Consider the following 18,653-nt stretch of genomic DNA (forward strand, 5'->3'; position numbering starts at 1 on the left):
CTAGAAAGGACTTCTAACTTTTTCAGAAAGATGGTGCAGAACCAGTTATGGAATGGGGTGAGATGAGCAGGGGGTTGAATATGGCAGAGAAGAGAAAGAATGGATATGTGAAACTAGAGTTACACATAGGACTAAAGGAGTCCCTGAGGGAAAAAACAATGAGATGGAATGTCCTCATCTGGACTGGGGTTTGGGGCATTTCAGGTAGGAAAGAGTAAAAAGGGAAGGGAATGTGGTGGGTCCAGGAGGACAGTGTCGGGACAGTGAGAGAATGGTGCGAATGCTGGGATCTTTCAGGAAAATGTGTCAATGGCAACCAGTAGAAGGCTAGAGGCCCAAGGGTGAGTGCAGCCCAGGAGTCAGGTTGGGCTTCCACAGCAGTGATTCTTCCCGGGGGTGGGGGGGGGGTGAGTTTCACCCGAGGGGTGGGGGGAGGGAATGACCCCCAAGGGAGGCCTATCACACCATCTGAAGGGGGAGCAGTACACTGCTTGAAACAACAAAACCAAAAAAATTCAAAAGAAAACACAAAAACACACCCCAAAGATGTTACTGATAGGCCTCCTTGGGGGGGTCATGCACCCTCAGGTGAGAATCACTGGGTGGAAGGCGCAGAGTGGAGAGCTGGGCAGAGAGGCGAAGCATGAGCAGATGAGCGCCTGAGTGGTGGAGGTGGAGGCATGAGAGTCAAGAATGTCAGAATGGGGACAAAGGACCCTGGACCAGGCAGGTAGTGAGCAAATGGATGTAGCAGAGGAGAAATGTGGTGGGTGGGCTGGGATTCACCATTAATTCATAGGGAGTGAAGAGCCAACACAGTGGTCTTGAAAAAGTGTATGCCTGAGATGTAAGGCTGGGAGAGATGGGAATGGTGAAGGGAGTTGGTTTGTGTGGATATGAGCAGAGAGCTCCATGCAGGACAGATGGAAGGGGCAGATGGAACGGAAGACAGTACTGAAGGAAGTCATCTGGAAGAGAATGAATGCCTGTAGGGAGGAGGAGAGAAGGGGTGGACGGCAGTACCTAGGGCTCTGTGCAAGTTGAGACTGAGTGCCTTGGTATCAGGTGTAGGGTTGGCAGGTAGAGGTGCAAGAGGGAGAGCTGAAGGCAAAAGTTCTGTGGTAAGGGGAATAAGATAAGAGAGTCAAAGCCAGAAGCTCCCTGGGAGCTGTGTCAGAAAGTATACAACAAAGTGGTCTGAATGGCAACATGGACGGTTACAGGGAGTGAAGTCTGCAGGTCCCAGTAGTAAACCACAGGGTGTGAGCAGGGGTTGGTGGGTAGAGCATGAGGATTCAGTATATCTGAGGCAATGGCTGCTGAATTGGGATGAGGAGTGGGAGCAGCTTGTGAATTCATGGGTAGTGGCTGAAAGATTGTCACATGGCTCAGGTAGGACAGTTCCTTTGCTCTGTATGCAGTAGAGCATCAAAGCAGGAGAGAGGATGAACCCAGGCCCAGGAGGTCAAGATCAGGTGAGCAGACTCGAACTCTAGGAGAGTGTGCTAGGGCCATGTTCCAACAGGACAAGGCAGTGAGAAAGGGCAGGTGATGGCGACTTGCATCCAGGGCAGGAGAGATTTATTGAGAGGTTCAGGGGACCAATGAGTCAAGAGAGGGATAGCTAAGAGCCCAAAAGAGGGAATAGACATGGAGAATTTAGGTATTTGTCTCACAAAAGTGGAACAAGGGCATGAGGAAGCCCATGTAGGAGGAAGAACACAGTGCTGGTAAAGCAATCAAGGCACTTGGGGAAGGTGGGAGGAGCCAGAGGATGAGGTGTAGAGATCGTGGCCTGTGGAAAACGTGGGGATAACTCTGTCAGGGAATGGCAGGGTGAGAAGATGAAAGGTAAGAGTGAAGCCCAGAGAAGCAACTGTCTCCAGAATGGTAGACTTGATAAGGTAGAGTGCTTAGGAGTTACTTCAGATGGCAGATGGATTCAGTACAGTATGCTGGGGGCGAAGAAGCTGGCAACCGGGGCAGCATGAGCACAAGTGAAGAGGGAAGCAGATGTTAAGGAAAAGACAAGTGAATTCATGGGATTATTGGCAGGTGGTGAGGGAGATGGTCAGGAAAGTGGAAGGGAAGGAAATGGACAAACAGCAGGGACAAAGGGAGAGAACGTCACAAACATGGGAGGGTCTTGGTGTCAGTAACGGGGGCACCACAGAAAATGGGAAGGTGGCCTTAAAAGCTCTCATCTGGGGACATCAGAGAAACTCAGGGCAACAGTGGTGGCATGTGAGGTATTGAGATCAGACTAAGGAGCAGAGCTGAGAAGTAATAGCCTGGGCATTTGAAGAATAGAGGCCTTCAAGAGCACATGGGGAAAGGGGCCACAATGACTGATGTGAAAGAGGAGAAACAGGCTGCGTTGCACATTAAGACTGACCTTGCACAGAAACCATGGCAGGTAACCTCAGGGATTGAGATGAACTCCAGTGTGTAGGTAACAAAGACACAAGAAAATGGGAGGGGAGGGGAGAAGATGGGGAGGAGGGGAGGTGACATTTCACAATGATTACCAAATCCACAATTCACTATTCCAGGGAGGCTGGGCAGGATGGTGGTCTAGGATGTGGTGGAGAGACTCTGCAAGGGAAGTACGGAAGGATGGGAACTTTCAAAAGCAGTGCAGTGTAATAGGTTTAGTCAGAGAAAAGAATGCGGGTAGCAAAGGGGCACAGAGGGATAAAGCAAAGGGAGGATGTCAGGGGTTGGATGGTGGGGTTTCATGTTCAGGCTAGACTAGGTGAAAAGCAGAAGGGGCAAGGCAAAATGGGATGGAGAATGAGAGGAGGGTCTTAAAATCTGGGTTTTGTGAGGGGAGTGTAGCCGAGAGAAAGAGAGCAAAGAGTGGATTTGGACAGTGTCTATGGAGGGTGGGAAGTCAAGGGCAAATGGCAGGGGTGCATTCTGGGTCCCGAGGGAGGAGAAATGGGAGCAGTGGAGCTGAGGGAAGAAAGAAGAGTAGGAAGTTAAGGGGTTGGCTGTGTTGTTCTGTGGGCAAAGGCTTGATTAAAAGGTAAGAGAAAAGTAGGATGGGACAAGGCTAAGGAATAATGATCATAACAGGAAGGTGATGGCTAGAGCAGTGAAAGGACCTGATGAGTGGCAGCAGATGGTTTCAGAAAGAACACAGTATGATGAGGGGATGGAAAGAGTGTGAGCAGTGACAGCAAGTCATAGGAGGGAGCACAACCCTGTGTAGATAAATGACAGGCATTAGGGAGCTTTGAGATCTGTAAGCCCTAGAAAAGAGGCAGGTGCCTTCCTTGGGCCAATGTGGGAAAGTGAAGAAATGGATGGAATAGTCACATGAAGGAATGTCCAAATGGCTTTGATGTAGCAACATGGGAGGGTCAATTCCAGAGAAAGACAAGGTGATGGGAGGTACCCAAGAAAAGATGGAGAGTAGAGTGTAGTGGAAGGGAGACAGGCTGGACACCAACAAGGGGAGCGAAGGGAAGAGGGATATGGCAGAGGAGGCATCCTGAGATTCAGAGGTGCCAACCAGAAGGAAGTTCAGAACTTTTGAGGCCAGCCAGTGCAAGCAGTGGCATAGGGAAGGAGGAGCAGAAAAAGGGTGGCTAGCAAGGCCAGTGAACAGTGGATGATTCTGCAGCTCTGAATGCTGTAGTAAGGATAGAACCTTCTGGCCAGGCTCTTTACTATGGATCTGGTGGGGATGGGGTGGGAGGAGGTGATGGGTGAGGAAAGGGTCCATCCAGATTTGGATATAGGTTTGGTTTGATGGGAGGGCAGGGTTGGGATTGATAAGTTTTGGGGTGGGGATGGGAAACATGAGCCAAACTCCAGGCTCAGAGAAACCATCTTCTTTTACTGAGCTTGTAGACTGATTCCAAGTTGTGTTGGGGGTGATGACTAAAGGTTACAGAGAGTGTGGGGGAGTCCACCAGCGAGGACACAGGAAAGTGGTTGCAGGGAGCGGGGGAGGGGAACAAAGGGATGTGAGGACCACAGGAAGAAAACTCTGCAGGAGGACAGAGTCATGGACCTGAAAAAAAGGAGGGGTAACTTAGGGGAAGTATGAAGAAGGATCAGGTTTGGATCAAAGATATTGTCACAATTTAAGTCATAAAGGGGTGGGGCAGGAGGAGTATCAGGATGTGTGTGTGTGTGTGTGTGTGTGTGTGTGTGTGTGTGTGTAAAGAGCAATGTTCTAATGCAGACCCTAGGTTTGGGGCATGTTGGGTATCAAAGAGTAAATACGAAAGGGAACGTGATGGTTCTATGAGGACAGTGCCAGGACAATGTGAGAGTGGGGGCCAATGCAGCGAATTTGAGGAAAAAATGTCAGTGGCAACTGATGGAAGGGTAAGAGGCACGAAGAGGGAATGCTCATTCAGGGGGTCAGGTTGGGCTTCCACAGCAGTGATTCTTCCTGGGGGAAAGGGGGTGAATTTCACCTGAGGGGGGCAGTGGGCATGGCCCCCAAGGGAGGCCTATCACACCATCTGAGGAGGGAGCAGTGCTCTGCTCAATACTACAAAACCAACAAAATTCAAAAAGAAAACACAAAAACACACCCTAGAGATGTTGCTGATAGGCCGCCTTGGGGGTCATGCACCCTCCGGTGAGAATCACTGGGTGAAAGGGACAGAGAGGAGAGCTGGGCAGAGAGGTGAAGCATGAGCAGATGAGCGCCTGAGTGGGGGACGGGGAGGTATCAGAGTTAAGAATGTCAGAATGGGGACAAAGGACCCTGGACCAAGCAGACAGCGAACAAATGGATGTAGCCCAAATGGATGTAGCCGTGAAGGCAGCTGGGGGGGTGGGTTGGGATTAGGGATTGGAGCACCAACATGATGTTCCAAGGATACTTGAGGAGCAGGGCTGAGTCACTTGGTAGTGGCTAGTGAATGGAATTGGGGATGTGTGGATGTGAGCAGAGAGCAGGGATGTCCACCTAAAGGCAAGGTGAGGCAGGACAGGAGATACTGAAGGAGAGCATCTGGGAGAGAGATGACTTCTGGGAAAGGAAGGAGAGAAAGAAGAGCAGTACAAAGGACTCTATGCAATTCGAGACCGAGTGCCTTGGTGTCAGGTGTGGGGTTGGTAGGTGCTGAAACAAGAGGGAGGATTGAAGGCAAAAGTCTTGTGGTGACAAGAAAAAGGTAGGAGAGTCAGAGGAGGCTTCCAAGAGCTGTGTCCAAAGAGTGTGCAACAAAGTGGTCTGAATGGAAACATGAAATGTTAATGGGGAGTGACATTTGTGGGTCCCAGAAGGAAACCACAACTGTTCCACAGGTTATGAGCTGGAGTTGGTGCATGGAGTGTGGGGATTCAGTACAGTATGTCTGAAGCAATGACGACTGAGTTGGAATGAATATTGGGGGGGGGGGATCAAGAAGGGAGCACACAGCAGAGCAGACTACTGAATCCAGCCAGAAGACTCACAGACAGTAGCTGAAAGAATGTCACATGGCCCGGGTAAGACAGGGCCTTGGCCATGTATGCAGCACAGAAGCAAAGTAGGAGAGGCTCTGAACCCAGGTGTTCTATTTGAACACTAGGAGAGTGTGTTAAGGGGTATGTGGTCCAATGGGCCAGAATAGTGAGAATGGGCAGATGGTGCTGCCTCTCAGTGAAGGAGAGGCTTGGTGAGAGGATCCTGTGCTGGAAGGGATGGCTAGGAACAGGAAGGAGGGAGTGGATGTGGAGAAAGCAGATACTTTGCCTCAGGGACTTTGAGCGAGACTCCTGTGGATGGACAATACTGCTGTTTAGCAGATATGCATAAAAATGGTGGAGGAGCTAATGGAAATGAAGGCAGGGGTGGCATTTCGCAATGAGCACCTGATGCATGCATCTACTGTACCAGGGGCAATAATGTGTGGAGGTCTACTTGCAGTTGAAAGAATCCACATAGAAGTAGGGAAGAATGTGGGAACTTTAAAAGCTGTGTTACAGGTCCAGTCTGAGGAGATAATGTGGACAGTAAAGAGGCACAGAGGGACAGAGCAAAGGCTGGGACAGCAGGGGTTGGGGACAGGCTCTTGTTGGAAGCTGAATCCAGTGGACAACATAGGGGGCAAGTAGGAATGTGATGGAGAACAAGGGAAGGGTCTAAACTGTGACATGGATCTTGTGAGGGGATCGTGGCCAAGAGGGAAAGAGGGCAAGGGGTGGGGGGTGGGGTTTCGGTAAGTGTCCACAGAGAATGGAGGTCAAGGGTGATAGCAAGGGATGCATAAGGGGCCTAAGGGAGGAGAAATGAAAGCAATGGAGGCGAGGGAAGGAAGAGGAGGAGGGTGTGGCAGAACTGACTGTAAAGTCCTCTGGGCAAGGGAAGAGGGAAGAGGAAGAAAAGTGAGACAGGGTAAGGCTAGAGAAAAGGGAGCCTGAAGGGAAGACAGTGCTTGGACCAGTGAAAGGACCTAATGGGTGACAGCAGATGGTTTCAGGAGAGAGTGTGGCCTGTGGGGGATAGAGAGAGTAAGTGGTGAGAACTAGTCAGAGGAGGGAGTACACCCCTGTGAAGGGAGGACACAATATGACTAAATGATAAGTACTACAGGCTTTTGAGATGCACAAGCCCTAGAGAAGAGAAGACATTTTCCATAGACCTAGTAGGAAAAGGGAACTATGTTGTGTGAGGAACAGTAGCAGGAAGGGATGTCCAATGGGGCCTTCATGCTGCGCTAGCGAAGGGTCACCTCCCAGATACAGACAAAGTGATAGGAGGCATCCAGGAGAGACCGAGAGTGGAACCGAGTTGAAGGGAGACAGTTTGGACACCAACAGGGGGATCAAGGAGAAAAGGGAAGTGGCAGAGTAGGCACCCTGGAAGATCTCAGATGAACGAACCAGAAGGAAGTTCAGAATTTCGGTGTGAGCCAGCATGAACACCAGTATGGGGAAGAGGAGGAGTGGAAAAGGGGTGGCTAGCAATGAGTGCACAAAAGCAGCTGCTCTTGTGACCTTGATGTTGTGGCAAGGGGAGAACTTTTCCGCCAGGCTCTTTAATAATACGGATCCGCAGGGGTAGGGTGGGGTGGGGGTGGGAGGCTGGGTTGGGGCTGGACTCTGGGTTAGGGTGGGAGGCAGGGATGGGGGTGTGTGGGAGAGGTGGGGTGGGAGCTACATTGAGGAGCAGGACAGGGTTGGGTTGGGTTTAATGGGGTTAAATGGGAGGGCAGAGTAGGGATCAATGGGGATTGGGGTAGGTGGGAAATATGAGCCAAACTACAGGCTCTGAGGAAACCGTCTTTAATGAGTTTGTGGACTGATTCCATGTCAAGTGGTGGGGGTGATTACTATGGGTTGAGGAAAGGGTGGAGAAGACCAGAGAATCCACACAGGGGGGGGCACAGGAGAGTTACTCCAAAGTGGGGAGGGAAGGTCTGGTTGGCAGGAAACACAGAGGGGTTTGAGGACCACTGGGGCCAAGAATGACAAGATTTGGACCCAAGATATTGTCACAATTCGTAAAAGTCATCAAGAGTGTAGGGCATGAGGGCTATTAGAAAAGAGGGGTGAAAAAAATGCTGTGATACAGACTGGGGTTTGGGGTATGCAGGGTATGAAAGAATAAATATGGAAGGGAATGTGGTGTTACCAATAGGATAGTGTCAGGAGAATTCAAGAGTGGGATTGAATGCTGGGATCCTTTAGGAGCAAATATCAACAGTCAAGTATGAAACGTGAGAGGCCCAAGGGTGAGTGCAGCCCAGGAGTCAGGTTGGGTTTCCACAGCAGTGATTCTTCCCGGGGAAAAGGGGGTGAATTTCACTCGAGCGGGGGGCATGACTCCCAAGGTAGGCCTATCACACCATCTGAAGGGGGAGCAATGCTCTGCTCAAAACAACAAAAAAACAAAACAAAACAAAAAGTCCCAACAGAAAACACAAAAACACACCTCAAAGATGTTGCTGATAGGCTGCCTTGGGGGTCATGCACCCTTGGGTGAGAATCACTGGGTGGAAAAGGCAGAGAGGAGAGCTGGGCAGAGAGGCAAAGCATGAGCAGATGAGCGCCTGACTGGGAGAGGTGGAGGCATCAGAGTTGGGAATGTCAGAATGGGGTTAAAGGACCCTGGACCAGGCAGACAATGAGCAAATGGATGTAGCCGAGAAATCACCTGGAAGGATACAGAGAGGGTGTTGGTATTCACCTGGAGTGAGTACGGAGTGGAGCACCAAGGTTTGGTCTTGGAACTGAGGCCTCTTGAGGAGGAGGGCTGAGGGAGATGGAGTGATGAACAGGGCAAGTTGAGTTGGGCTGATAATGAGCAGAGAGCACCTGACAGGCTGTGGAGCACAAAGAAGGCCCAGCTGGGACTGGAGCCCACACTGAAGATCATCTAGGGGAAGAGAGAGACGAAGGCTGCCAGAGGAAGGAGAGAAGGAGTGGTGGACAGCAGTACTTAGGCCTCTGCGCAGGTTGAGACTGAGGACCATGGTGTCCAGTGTGGGTTAGCAGGCGGGCTGGGGGTGGGGGCAAGAGGGAGGGGTGAAGGTAAAAGTCCTAGAGTGATAAGGAAGAGATAAGAGAATCAGAGGACGAAGCTCCCCAAGGGCTGTGTCCCAAGAGCATACAACAAAGGGGTCTCAGTGGAAACAGGAAAGGTTACGGGGAAAGAGGTTTGTGAGTCCCTGGAGGAAATCATAGTCCAGGGTCACAGGCTGTGAGGAGAGGGCGTAGGCAAGCGGGCAGATGCAGGAGAGCATATGAGGGCCAAGGAGATGGCAGTGGGGTGTGCAGAAGGTGAGGAGGAATGAGATAACGAGCACACAGAGCACCATGGGCATCAGCCAGGAGATGTACAGTCTGTGGCTGCAGAAATGTCACCTGGCTGAGGAAGGACAGTTCTCTTGCTACGTATGCAGTAGAGAAGCAAAGCAGGAAAGATGATGAACCCAGGCCCAAGAGGTAGGACATCAGGTGAGCACATTCGGACTGTGGGAGAGTGTATTAGAGGGGCCATGTTCTAAGGAGACAAAACAGTGAGAAAGGGCAGGAGATGGCACCTTGCAGCTAGGGCAGAATAGGCTTGAGAAGATTAGGGAACACACTGTACTAAGAGAGGGATTATAAAGTACCTGAAGGAGGGAGAGAAAGTGGGGAACCCAGAAACTCTACTCCCATGAGTGGACCAAGGGTATGAAGAAGCTCATGCAGGAGAAAGAGGACAGTGTGTAGAGGTTAATGAGAAACAGGAGAGTGGGTGAGGTGTAGAGGTAGTGGCCCACTGAAACCATTAGGGACAACCCTGTAAGTCAGGGGATGGTGAAATGTAGAAGCTAAGATAGGAGTTTAGATAGGTAAGGACCTTATCCAAAATGGTGGACTGGAAAAGGTAGGATGCTTGGGGTGAATTGAGACAGAAGATGGATTCTGTACAGCACTTTGCAACAGGAATAATATTAGGGCAGGTCAGAGGGAGCCAGTATCAAGGAAAAAACATGAATCCATCCCAGGTTAAGCAGGTTGTGGGGAAAGTAGGATGGAAAATTGAAGATAAAGCTGAGGGGTTTATTGAAGATGACAGTGAGCGATAAAGCAGAGGATGTGTAAAGCAAGATTCAGTCCACACCTAGGAACAGAGACACAGTGGAGTCTTGGGAGCCATGATCAGGAGATGAGCAGAGTGAGTTATCTTAGGGAAGAGAAAGGGGCAGGCATTTCAGGAGAGGGGAGAGAATCTTATGAATATGTAAGGCACTCAGGGTCATTAATGGGAGGCAGGAAATGGGAAGGCAGACCGAAGAACTGCCAATCTGGGGGCATCTTCAGAACCCCAGGGGAAAGAAAAGCGGCATGTGGGGTATTGAGACCTGATATAGGATAGAGCACAGCAGACTGAGGCCACATAACTTGGGCATTTGAAGATAGAGGGTCATCAGGAGCAAGTGGGGAGAGGGCTACAATGGTAGTGGTGAGGAAATGGGGCACACTGCACAAACCATTGGCAGTTAATCTCAAGGACGTCTGGACAGACTCACATTGATGGAGTCCAGTGTGTGTGTAGCAAATATGCTTAGAAATGGAGGAGCAGCAGACAGGAATCAAGAAGGAGGTGACATTTTACAACCATCATGGAATCCATGCTGTGCTGTTCAAGGGAGGCTGGAAAGGAGAATTCTAGCATGTGTTGGAGAGATTCCAGATAGGGAAGTAGAGAGGGATGGGGACTTTCAAATCAGTGGGGTGTCATAGGTCTAATCCAAGAATATGGGTAGCAATGAGGCATAGCAGGAGAGAGCAAGGGGTGGGATGGGGGCTTGGGATGGGGGCTCTTGTTAAAGAGGTTGAGGGACAACAGAGGGGGAAGTGCAGTATGAGATGAAGAGTGAGAGTAAGGTTTAAAATCTGCACATGGGTGTTGTAAGGAGAATGTGACCTAGAGGGTAAGAGGGCCAAGGGAGGATCCAAACCTTGTCCAAGGGTAGGGGGTGAGCAAGGGTGATGGGCATAGGTGCAATCAGGCCCGATGGAGGCAAGATGGAAGCAGTGGAGGTGAGGGAAGGAAGAAGAGGAGGAAGTGTGGGTCTAGTCCTGCGGGCAATATCTTGATTAAAGGGAGAGAAAGAGGAAGACAAGTGAGACAGGGCAAGGTCAAGCTAAAGGTAGCATAAAGGGAAGGCAGTGGTTGGAGGCAGTGGAGGACTAGATGAGAGACAGCAGGAGAGAAGGTGGCATGGCTAAGGGGTGGAAAGAGTATAAATGGTGACAGCAGGTCACAGGTGGAAGCACATCCTTAAGGAGAACTGATGATAAAAAACATTAGGAAGCTTTGAGATGCATGAGCCAAAGAGAAGAGACAGGGTGACTTCCTGGGATGAAAGGAAAATATGCACAGCTTGAGGAAAGGTCATGGGAATGATGTCCATCTGGGGCTTTGATGCCCTGCTAGTGAAGGGTCACCGCTCAGAGACAGACGAGGTGATGCGAGGCATTCAGGGAGGATGGAGAGTGGACCACAGTGGACTGAAGATAGTGGAGGACCAAGGAGAAGAGAAAGGTGGCAGAGTAGGCACCTGGCAGATCTCAGAGGAGAGAACCAGAGGAAAGTTCAAACTTCTGGGCCAAACATTGTGAGCAGTGACATAGTAACAAGGATAGCAGGGGCAGGGAACAGTGGAAGCTCATAAAGCCTTGTAAGTTGGGACAAAGGTAAACTTTTTGGCCAGGCTCTATACTACTTAATCCGGATCCGGCGGGATTGGGGTGGGAGGAGGGGATGGGGTGGGAGCAGGGGATGGGGTGGGAGCAGGGGATGGGGTGGGAGCACGGGATGGGGTGGGTGGTGGGGAAGGGGAGGGAGGTAGGGAGGGGAATAGCCGGGCTTTAGGGTGGGGATTGGGTAAGATGGGGTTGGACAGGAGGGAGGGGTAGGAATCAATGGGCACTAGGGTGGGGATGGGACTATATGAGCCAAACTTTAGGCACCAAGGAAACCAACTTCTTTATCTGAGCTTGTGGACTGATTCCATCTCAACTATTGGGAGTGAGGGCAACAGGATGAGGGGGTAGGAAAGACCAGTGAATCCACCCAGAGAGGACACAGGAGAGTACCTCCAGGAAAGGGGAGAAGGGAAAGGTCTGGTTGATAGGAGAATAGGGAAGTGAGGACTATTATGGCCAAGAAAAACAAAACTCAGAATGAAGATATTAATACAATAACTGAGAGTCAAAAAAAGGGGATGGCAGGACGAGTATGAGAGTGTCCAAAGTAAAAAAACAATGCTCTAAAGCAGACTGGGAGTTTTGAAATGTCAGGTGGCAGAATATATGGAAGGGAGTGTGGTGCTTACAAGAAAACAGTGCTGGGATAGTGTGTGTGTGTGTGTGTGTGTGTGTGTGTGTGTATGTGGGGGGGGGGGCGGGCAAGAATGGAATCTTCAAGGAACAACTGTCAGAGGAAACCACTGGAAAACAGGAGGTGGGCAAGGTTGAGTGCACGCCAGCAGATTGACCTTGGGATTTCAGAAGAGATTGGGAAACGGGAGCCAATCTCCATGCATGGGAGTTAATGGAGATTGTGGACTGATTCCACATCAAGTGTTTGGAGTGATGATAACAGGTTGAGGAGGGGGAAGGCAAAAAGAGAGGGGACGCAAGAAGAGGATCTATAGGAAAGAGGAAAGGGAAAGGTCGGGTTGAGGGGGAAAAAAGAGAAGACTCAAAAGGACCACAGAAGAAGCATAGAAGGATCATGCCAGGGTTATTGCAAGAGTGGAACAGTTGAGGGAAAGACCAGGGACCCAAAGCAGAGAAAACCAAGGAGAGAAATTGCAATAAGAAGGAAGGGGAAAGGTCCGGTTGGAAGAAGTCATAAAAAGGGATCTGGGAGAAATACGCCAGTGGTGTGGGAGGATGGATAGAGAAAGGGACAATATCAAGTGCTGAGAAAGACCAGATTCTGGGGCAAAGATATTTCCAAATATATAAGAGCCACAATGGGAGGGAGGAAGGAGTAACTTAAGTGTGTGTGTTGGGATTGTGGTGGTGGCATGAGCTAATGATGGTGCTTTGCACAACAGGGTTTGGAAGAGAGTGGGGTGGTTGCATGAAAGTCAGGAATGTCAGAATGGGGTTAAAAGATCCAGAACCAGGGAGAAAGCGAGAAAATGGATGTAGCCGAGAAATCACCTGGAAGGATAGAGGGTGGAACCCTGGGATTCACTTGAATTAGTAGGGAGCAGAGCACCAAGTTTTGGTCCTGGCACTGAGGCCTCTTGAGGAGGAGGGCTGAGGGAGACAGGAGCGAACAACGGGGAAATTTAGAGTGGACTGATGTGATCAGAGAGCACGTGAAGGGCTGTAGAGCAGAAGCAAGGCCCAGCTGGGACTGGAGATGATCTGGCAGAGAGACGATGGCTGGCAGAGGAAGAAGAAGAGAGGGGCGGACAGCAAGACCCAGGGCTCTGTGCAGAGCGAGACCGAGCGCCAAGGTGTCAGGCATGGCTGAGCAGGCACAGGGGCAAGAGGGAGGGCTGAAGGCCAAAGACCCAGAGCAGTGGCTCCCAACCTGTTTTTGCCCATGCCCCACCTAAGCATCTCTAAAATCCTGATGCTTCCCCGGCCCGTGGCATATAATTCCCATTATTCAAAAAGTGAACTCCGATTCATGTGGAGGACACCTAAAAGGCCACTAACTTGGTCTAAACAACCTTCCAAACAAGATGGCATCCATGAAAGAGAAAAAGCAAACAACAACAGACAGTTGACATACTGGGGAAGAAATAACCCAGAAATTGCCCCAAAATAACAACTGAAGTGATATCAAAAAATAGCATAAAAATTTTAAACATATAACAGATGCCGGGGGTAGAGAGGCTGGGGGAAGGTCAACTGGGGGGAAAAGGACACAGATGTAGTAGTCTTTGTATTACTTGAAATGTGAAAAAAAACAAACAAAACATAAAACGAAAAGTATAACAGAGAACTTAGGTGATGAATATGTCACAAAAGATCGTTCTCTACTCTACTAGTATATGAAGCTCCTAGAAGCTTCACAAATGCAAGAAACACACTCTTATCAACTCGTTTGAAATCGCCCCCTTTAAATCCAAATTGCCCCACTGTGAACGGTGGGAGCCACTGACCCAGACTGATAAGGAAGAGGTAGGGGAATCAGAGGAAGAGGCTCCCCAAGGGCTGTGCCCCAAGACTGTGCAACAAAGGGGTCCCAATGGAATCAGGAAAGGTAACCAGTACCGAGGTTCGCATGTCCCTGGAGGAAATCACAGTCCAGGTTCACAGGCTGTGAGGAGAGGGCGTAGGCAAGCGGGCAGATGCAGGAGAGTATATGAGGGCCAAGGAGACGGCAGTGGGGTGTGCAGAAGGTGAGGAATGAGGTAATGAGCACACAGAGCACCATGGGCATCGGCAAGAAGAGGTACCGTCTATGACTGCAGAAATGTCACCTGGCTGAGGAAGGACAGTTTTCTTGCTACCTATGCAGTAGAGAAGCAAAGCAAGAAAGATGATGAACCCAGGCCCAAGAGGTAGGACTTGAGGTGAGCACATTCGGCGTGTGGGAGAGTGTAGGAGAGGGGCCAAATTCCAAGGGCACAAAAGAGTGAGAAAGGGCAGGGGACGAATGAACTGCACCCAAAGAATGGTAAAGAACGAACCTGGGTGGCGACTAGGGGAAGGCAGGTACTTTCCTCCCATGGGTGGCTCTAGGGCGGGCAGGATCCCACCCAGGCTGAATATCACAGAGTGGGTAAGGCCAAAGAGCAATGCTGGCCTGGTGGGATGAGGTCAGAGGACGACGAGGTGTGGAGAAGTGGCCCATGGAAAAGCCTGGGGACAACCCTGTCAGCGCAGGGCTAGGCGAGAGGAGGTGAGGTTACAGAGAAGGTCAGGTAAGCCACCACCATCTCATAATGGTGGACCCCCAAAGGTATTGAACAGAGGACAGCAGTTGGAGTCAGCAGACCCCTCTTGGGGATGAGAGAGCGGGCAATGGGGGGAGGAGGAGTGTAAGTGAAGAGACCAGCACAGGTCATGGAAGGACCAATCAATCCTTCATCTGACTAGCAAGTCATAGGGGAAGTAGGATGGGACACTGAGGGTCAAGCAGAGGGTGGAGCATGGAGGCAGGGAGAGGTGGGATCGGGGGTCGAGTCTGGAGGCGTTTCTGGTGTGCCAGGGTTGGAGAGGAGGACATGGATTGGGATGGGGTTGGGTGAAGGGAGCCAAGCTCCATGCACGGGAATGCTCAACTCCTTTAATGCACATTGTGGGCTGATTCCGTGTCAAGTGGTGGGCATGATGAGGACAACTAAGGAGCAGGAGGGCAAGACCAGGGAATGCACCCAGAGAGCCCACTGGAGAGTAGCCCTAGCAGGATAGGCGAAGGCCAAAGTCTGGTTGGCGGAAAACACACCAGCACTTGAGAGGACCACAGGGGCTCTGTGGAAGGATCATGCCAGGGGTGTGAGAGGAGGGAAAACATCCAGAAAAGGGAGAAGAGCAAGAGCTGAGAATATCCAGGTCCTGGGACAAAGGTACTTCCACAAGGCACCAGAGTCGTGAAGATAGGGAGAGGGAGTAGCTTATGCGTGGGTGAGTGTGTGTGTGTGAGTGTGTGTGTTTGTGTGCGTGTGTGTGTCTGTTTTGGAATTGTGGTGGTGGCTACAGATAAATAATGGTGTTTTGCAGATTGGGGTTGGAAGGGAGTCGGGCAGTTGCAGGAGGACAGTGTCGGGACAGTGAGAGAATGGTGCGAATGCTGGGATCTTGCAGGAAAATGGGTCAATGGCAACCAGTAGAAGGCTAGAGGCCCAAGGGTGAGTGCAGCCCAGGAGTCAGGTGGGGCTTCCACAGCAGTGATTCTTCCCGGGGGTGGGGGGGGTGAGGTTCACCCGAGGGGGGGGGTGGGCATGACCCCCAAGGGAGGCCTATCAGACCATCTGAAGGGGGAGCAGTACACTGCTTGAAACAACAAAACCAAAAAAATTCAAAAGAAAACACAAAAACACACCCCAAAGATGTTGCTGATAGACCTCTTGGGGGGTCATGCACCCTCGGGTGAGAATCACTGGGTGGAAGGGGCAGAGAGGAGAGCTGGGTACAGAGGCGAAGCATGAGCAGGTGAGGAGGTGGAGGTATGAGACTCAAGCATGTCAGAATGGGGCTAAGGGACCCTGGAGCAGGCAGACAGCAAGCAAAGGGATGTAGCCGAGAAATCACCTGGAAGGATAGAGGGTGGCACCCTGGGCTTCACCTGGAGTGAGTAGGGAGCAGAGCACCAAGGTTTGGTCCTGGCACTGAGGCCTCTTGAGGAGGAGGGCTGAGCGAGACAGGAGCGACTAACGGGGAAATTTAGGGTGGACTGATGTGATCAGAGAGCACCTGAAGGGCTGTAGAGCAGAAGCAAGGCCCAGCTGGGACTGGAGATGATCTGGCAGAGAGACGATGGCTGGCAGAGGAAGGAGAAGAGAGGGGCGGACAGCAAGACCCAGGGCTCTGTGCAGAGCGAGACCGAGCGCCAAGGTGTCAGGCATGGCTGAGCAGGCACAGGGGCAAGAGGGAGGGCTGAAGGCCAAAGACCCAGAGCAGTGGCTCCCAACCTGTTTTTGCCCATGCCCCACCTAAGCATCTCTAAAATCCTGATGCTTCCCCGGCCCGTGGCATATAATTCCCATTATTCAAAAAGTGAACTCCGATTCATGTGGAGGACACCTAAAAGGCCACTAACTTGGTCTAAACAACCTTCCAAACAAGATGGCATCCATGAAAGAGAAAAAGCAAACAACAACAGACAGTTGACATACTGGGGAAGAAATAACCCAGAAATTGCCCCAAAATAACAATTGAAGTGATATCAAAAAATAGCAAATAAACTTTTAAACATATAACTGATACCGGGGGGTAGGGGAGGCTTGGGGAAGGTCAGTTGGGGGGAGAGGGACACAGATGTACTAGTATTTGTAATACTTTAAAGGAGAAAAAAACAACAAAAAAAATAAAAACGAAACGTATAACAGAGAACTTAAGTGATGAATATGTCACAAAAGATCGTTCTCTACTCTACTAGTATATGAAGCTCCTAGAAGCTTCAGAAATGCAAGAAATTCACTCTTATCAACTCGTTTGAAATCGCCCCCGTTAAATCCAAATTGCCCCACTGTGAACGGTGGGAGCCACTGACCCAGACTGATAAGGAAGAGGTAGGGGAATCAGAGGAAGAGGCTCCCCAAGGGCTGTGCCCCAAGACTGTGCAACAAAGGGGTCCCAATGGAATCAGGAAAGGTAACCAGTACCGAGGTTCGCGTGTCCCTGGAGGAAATCACAGTCCAGTTTCACAGGCTGTGAGGAGAGGGCGTAGGCAAGCGGGCAGATGCAGGAGAGAATATGAGGGCCAAGGAGACGGCAGTGGGGTGTGCAGAAGGTGAGGAAAGAGGTAACGAGCACACAGAGCACCATGGGCATCGGCAAGAAGAGGTACCGTCTATGACTGCAGAAATGTCACCTGGCTGAGGAAGGACAGTTTTCTTGCTACCTATGCAGTAGAGAAGCAAAGCAAGAAAGATGATGAACCCAGGCCCAAGAGGTAGGACTTGAGGTGAGCACATTCGGCGTGTGGGAGAATGTAGGAGAGGGGCCAAATTCCAAGGGCACAAAAGAGTGAGAAAGGGCAGGGGACGAATGAACTGCACCCAAAGAATGGTAAAGAACGAACCTGGGTGGCGACTAGGGGAAGGCAGGTACTTTCCTCCCATGGGTGGCTCTAGGGCGGGCAGATTCCCACCCAGGCTGAATATCACAGAGTGGGTAAGGCCAAAGAGCAATGCCGGCCTGGTGGGATGAGGTCAGAGGACGACGAGGTGTGGAGAAGTGGCCCATGGAAAAGCCTGGGGACAACCCTGTCAGCGCAGGGCTAGGCGAGAGGAGGTGAGGTTACAGAGAAGGTCAGGTAAGCCACCACCATCTCATAATGGTGGACCCCCAAAGGTAAGGAACAGGGGACAGCAGTTGGAGTCAGCAGACCCCTCTTGGGGATGAGAGAGCGGGCAATGGGGGGAGGAGGAGTGTAAGTGAAGAGACCAGCACAGGTCATGGAAGGACCAATCAATCCTTCATGTGACTAGCAAGTCATAGGGGAAGTAGGATGGGACATTGAGGGTCAAGCAGAGGGTGGAGCATGAAGGCAGGGAGAGGTGGGATCGGGGGTCGAGTCTGGAGGCGTTTCTGGTGTGCCAGGGTTGGAGAGGAGGACATGGATTGGGATGGGGTTGGGTGAAGGGAGCCAAGCTCCATGCACGGGAATCCTCAACTCCTTTAATGCACATTGTGTGCTGATTCCGTGTCAAGTGGTGGGCATGATGAGGACAACTAAGGAGCAGGAGGGCAAGACCAGGGAATGCACCCAGAGAGCCCACTGGAGAGTAGCCCTAGCAGGATAGGCGAAGGCCAAAGTCTGGTTGGTGGAAAACACACCAGCACTTGAGAGGACCACAGGGGCTCTGTGGAAGGATCATGCCAGGGGTGTGAGAGGAGGGAAAACATCCAGAAAAGGGAGAAGAGCAAGAGCTGAGAACATCCAGGTCCTGGGACAAAGGTACTTCCACAAGGCACCAGAGTCGTGAAGATAGGGAGAGGGAGTAGCTTATGCGTGGGTGAGTGTGTGTGTGTGAGTGTGTGTGTTTGTGTGCGTGTGTGTGTCTGTTTTGGAATTGTGGTGGTGGCTACAGATAAATAATGGTGTTTTGCAGATTGGGGTTGGAAGGGAGTCGGGCAGTTGCAGGAGGACAGTGTCGGGACAGTGAGAGAATGGTGCGAATGCTGGGATCTTGCAGGAAAATGTGTCAATGGCAACCAGTAGAAGGCTAGAGGCCCAAGGGTGAGTGCAGCCCAGGAGTCAGGTGGGGCTTCCACAGCAGTGATTCTTCCCGGGGGTGGGGGGGGGTGAGTTTCACCCGAGGGGGGGGGGTGGGCATGACCCCCAAGGGAGGCCTATCAGACCATCTGAAGGGGGAGCAGTACACTGCTTGAAACAACAAAACCAAAAAAATTCAAAAGAAAACACAAAAACACACCCCAAAGATGTTGCTGATAGACCTCTTGGGGGGTCATGCACCCTCGGGTGAGAATCACTGGGTGGAAGGGGCAGAGAGGAGAGCTGGGTACAGAGGCGAAGCATGAGTAGGTGAGGAGGTGGAGGTATGAGA

At 51.1% G+C, this 18,653-nt stretch overlaps 1 protein-coding gene across 1 annotated transcript in view; it reads right to left on the reverse strand.

Annotated features, from left to right (window-relative positions):
• Positions 1–18,653, reverse strand: part of COPG2 (COPI coat complex subunit gamma 2) — a 282,874-nt gene that overhangs the window by 14,050 nt on the left and 250,171 nt on the right. The gene's annotated exons all lie outside the window — the stretch shown is intronic.

This window comes from Myotis nattereri (genome assembly GCF_964212035.1).
Source record: "Myotis nattereri genome assembly, chromosome: 11".
Taxonomy (NCBI): Eukaryota; Metazoa; Chordata; class Mammalia; order Chiroptera; family Vespertilionidae; genus Myotis; species Myotis nattereri.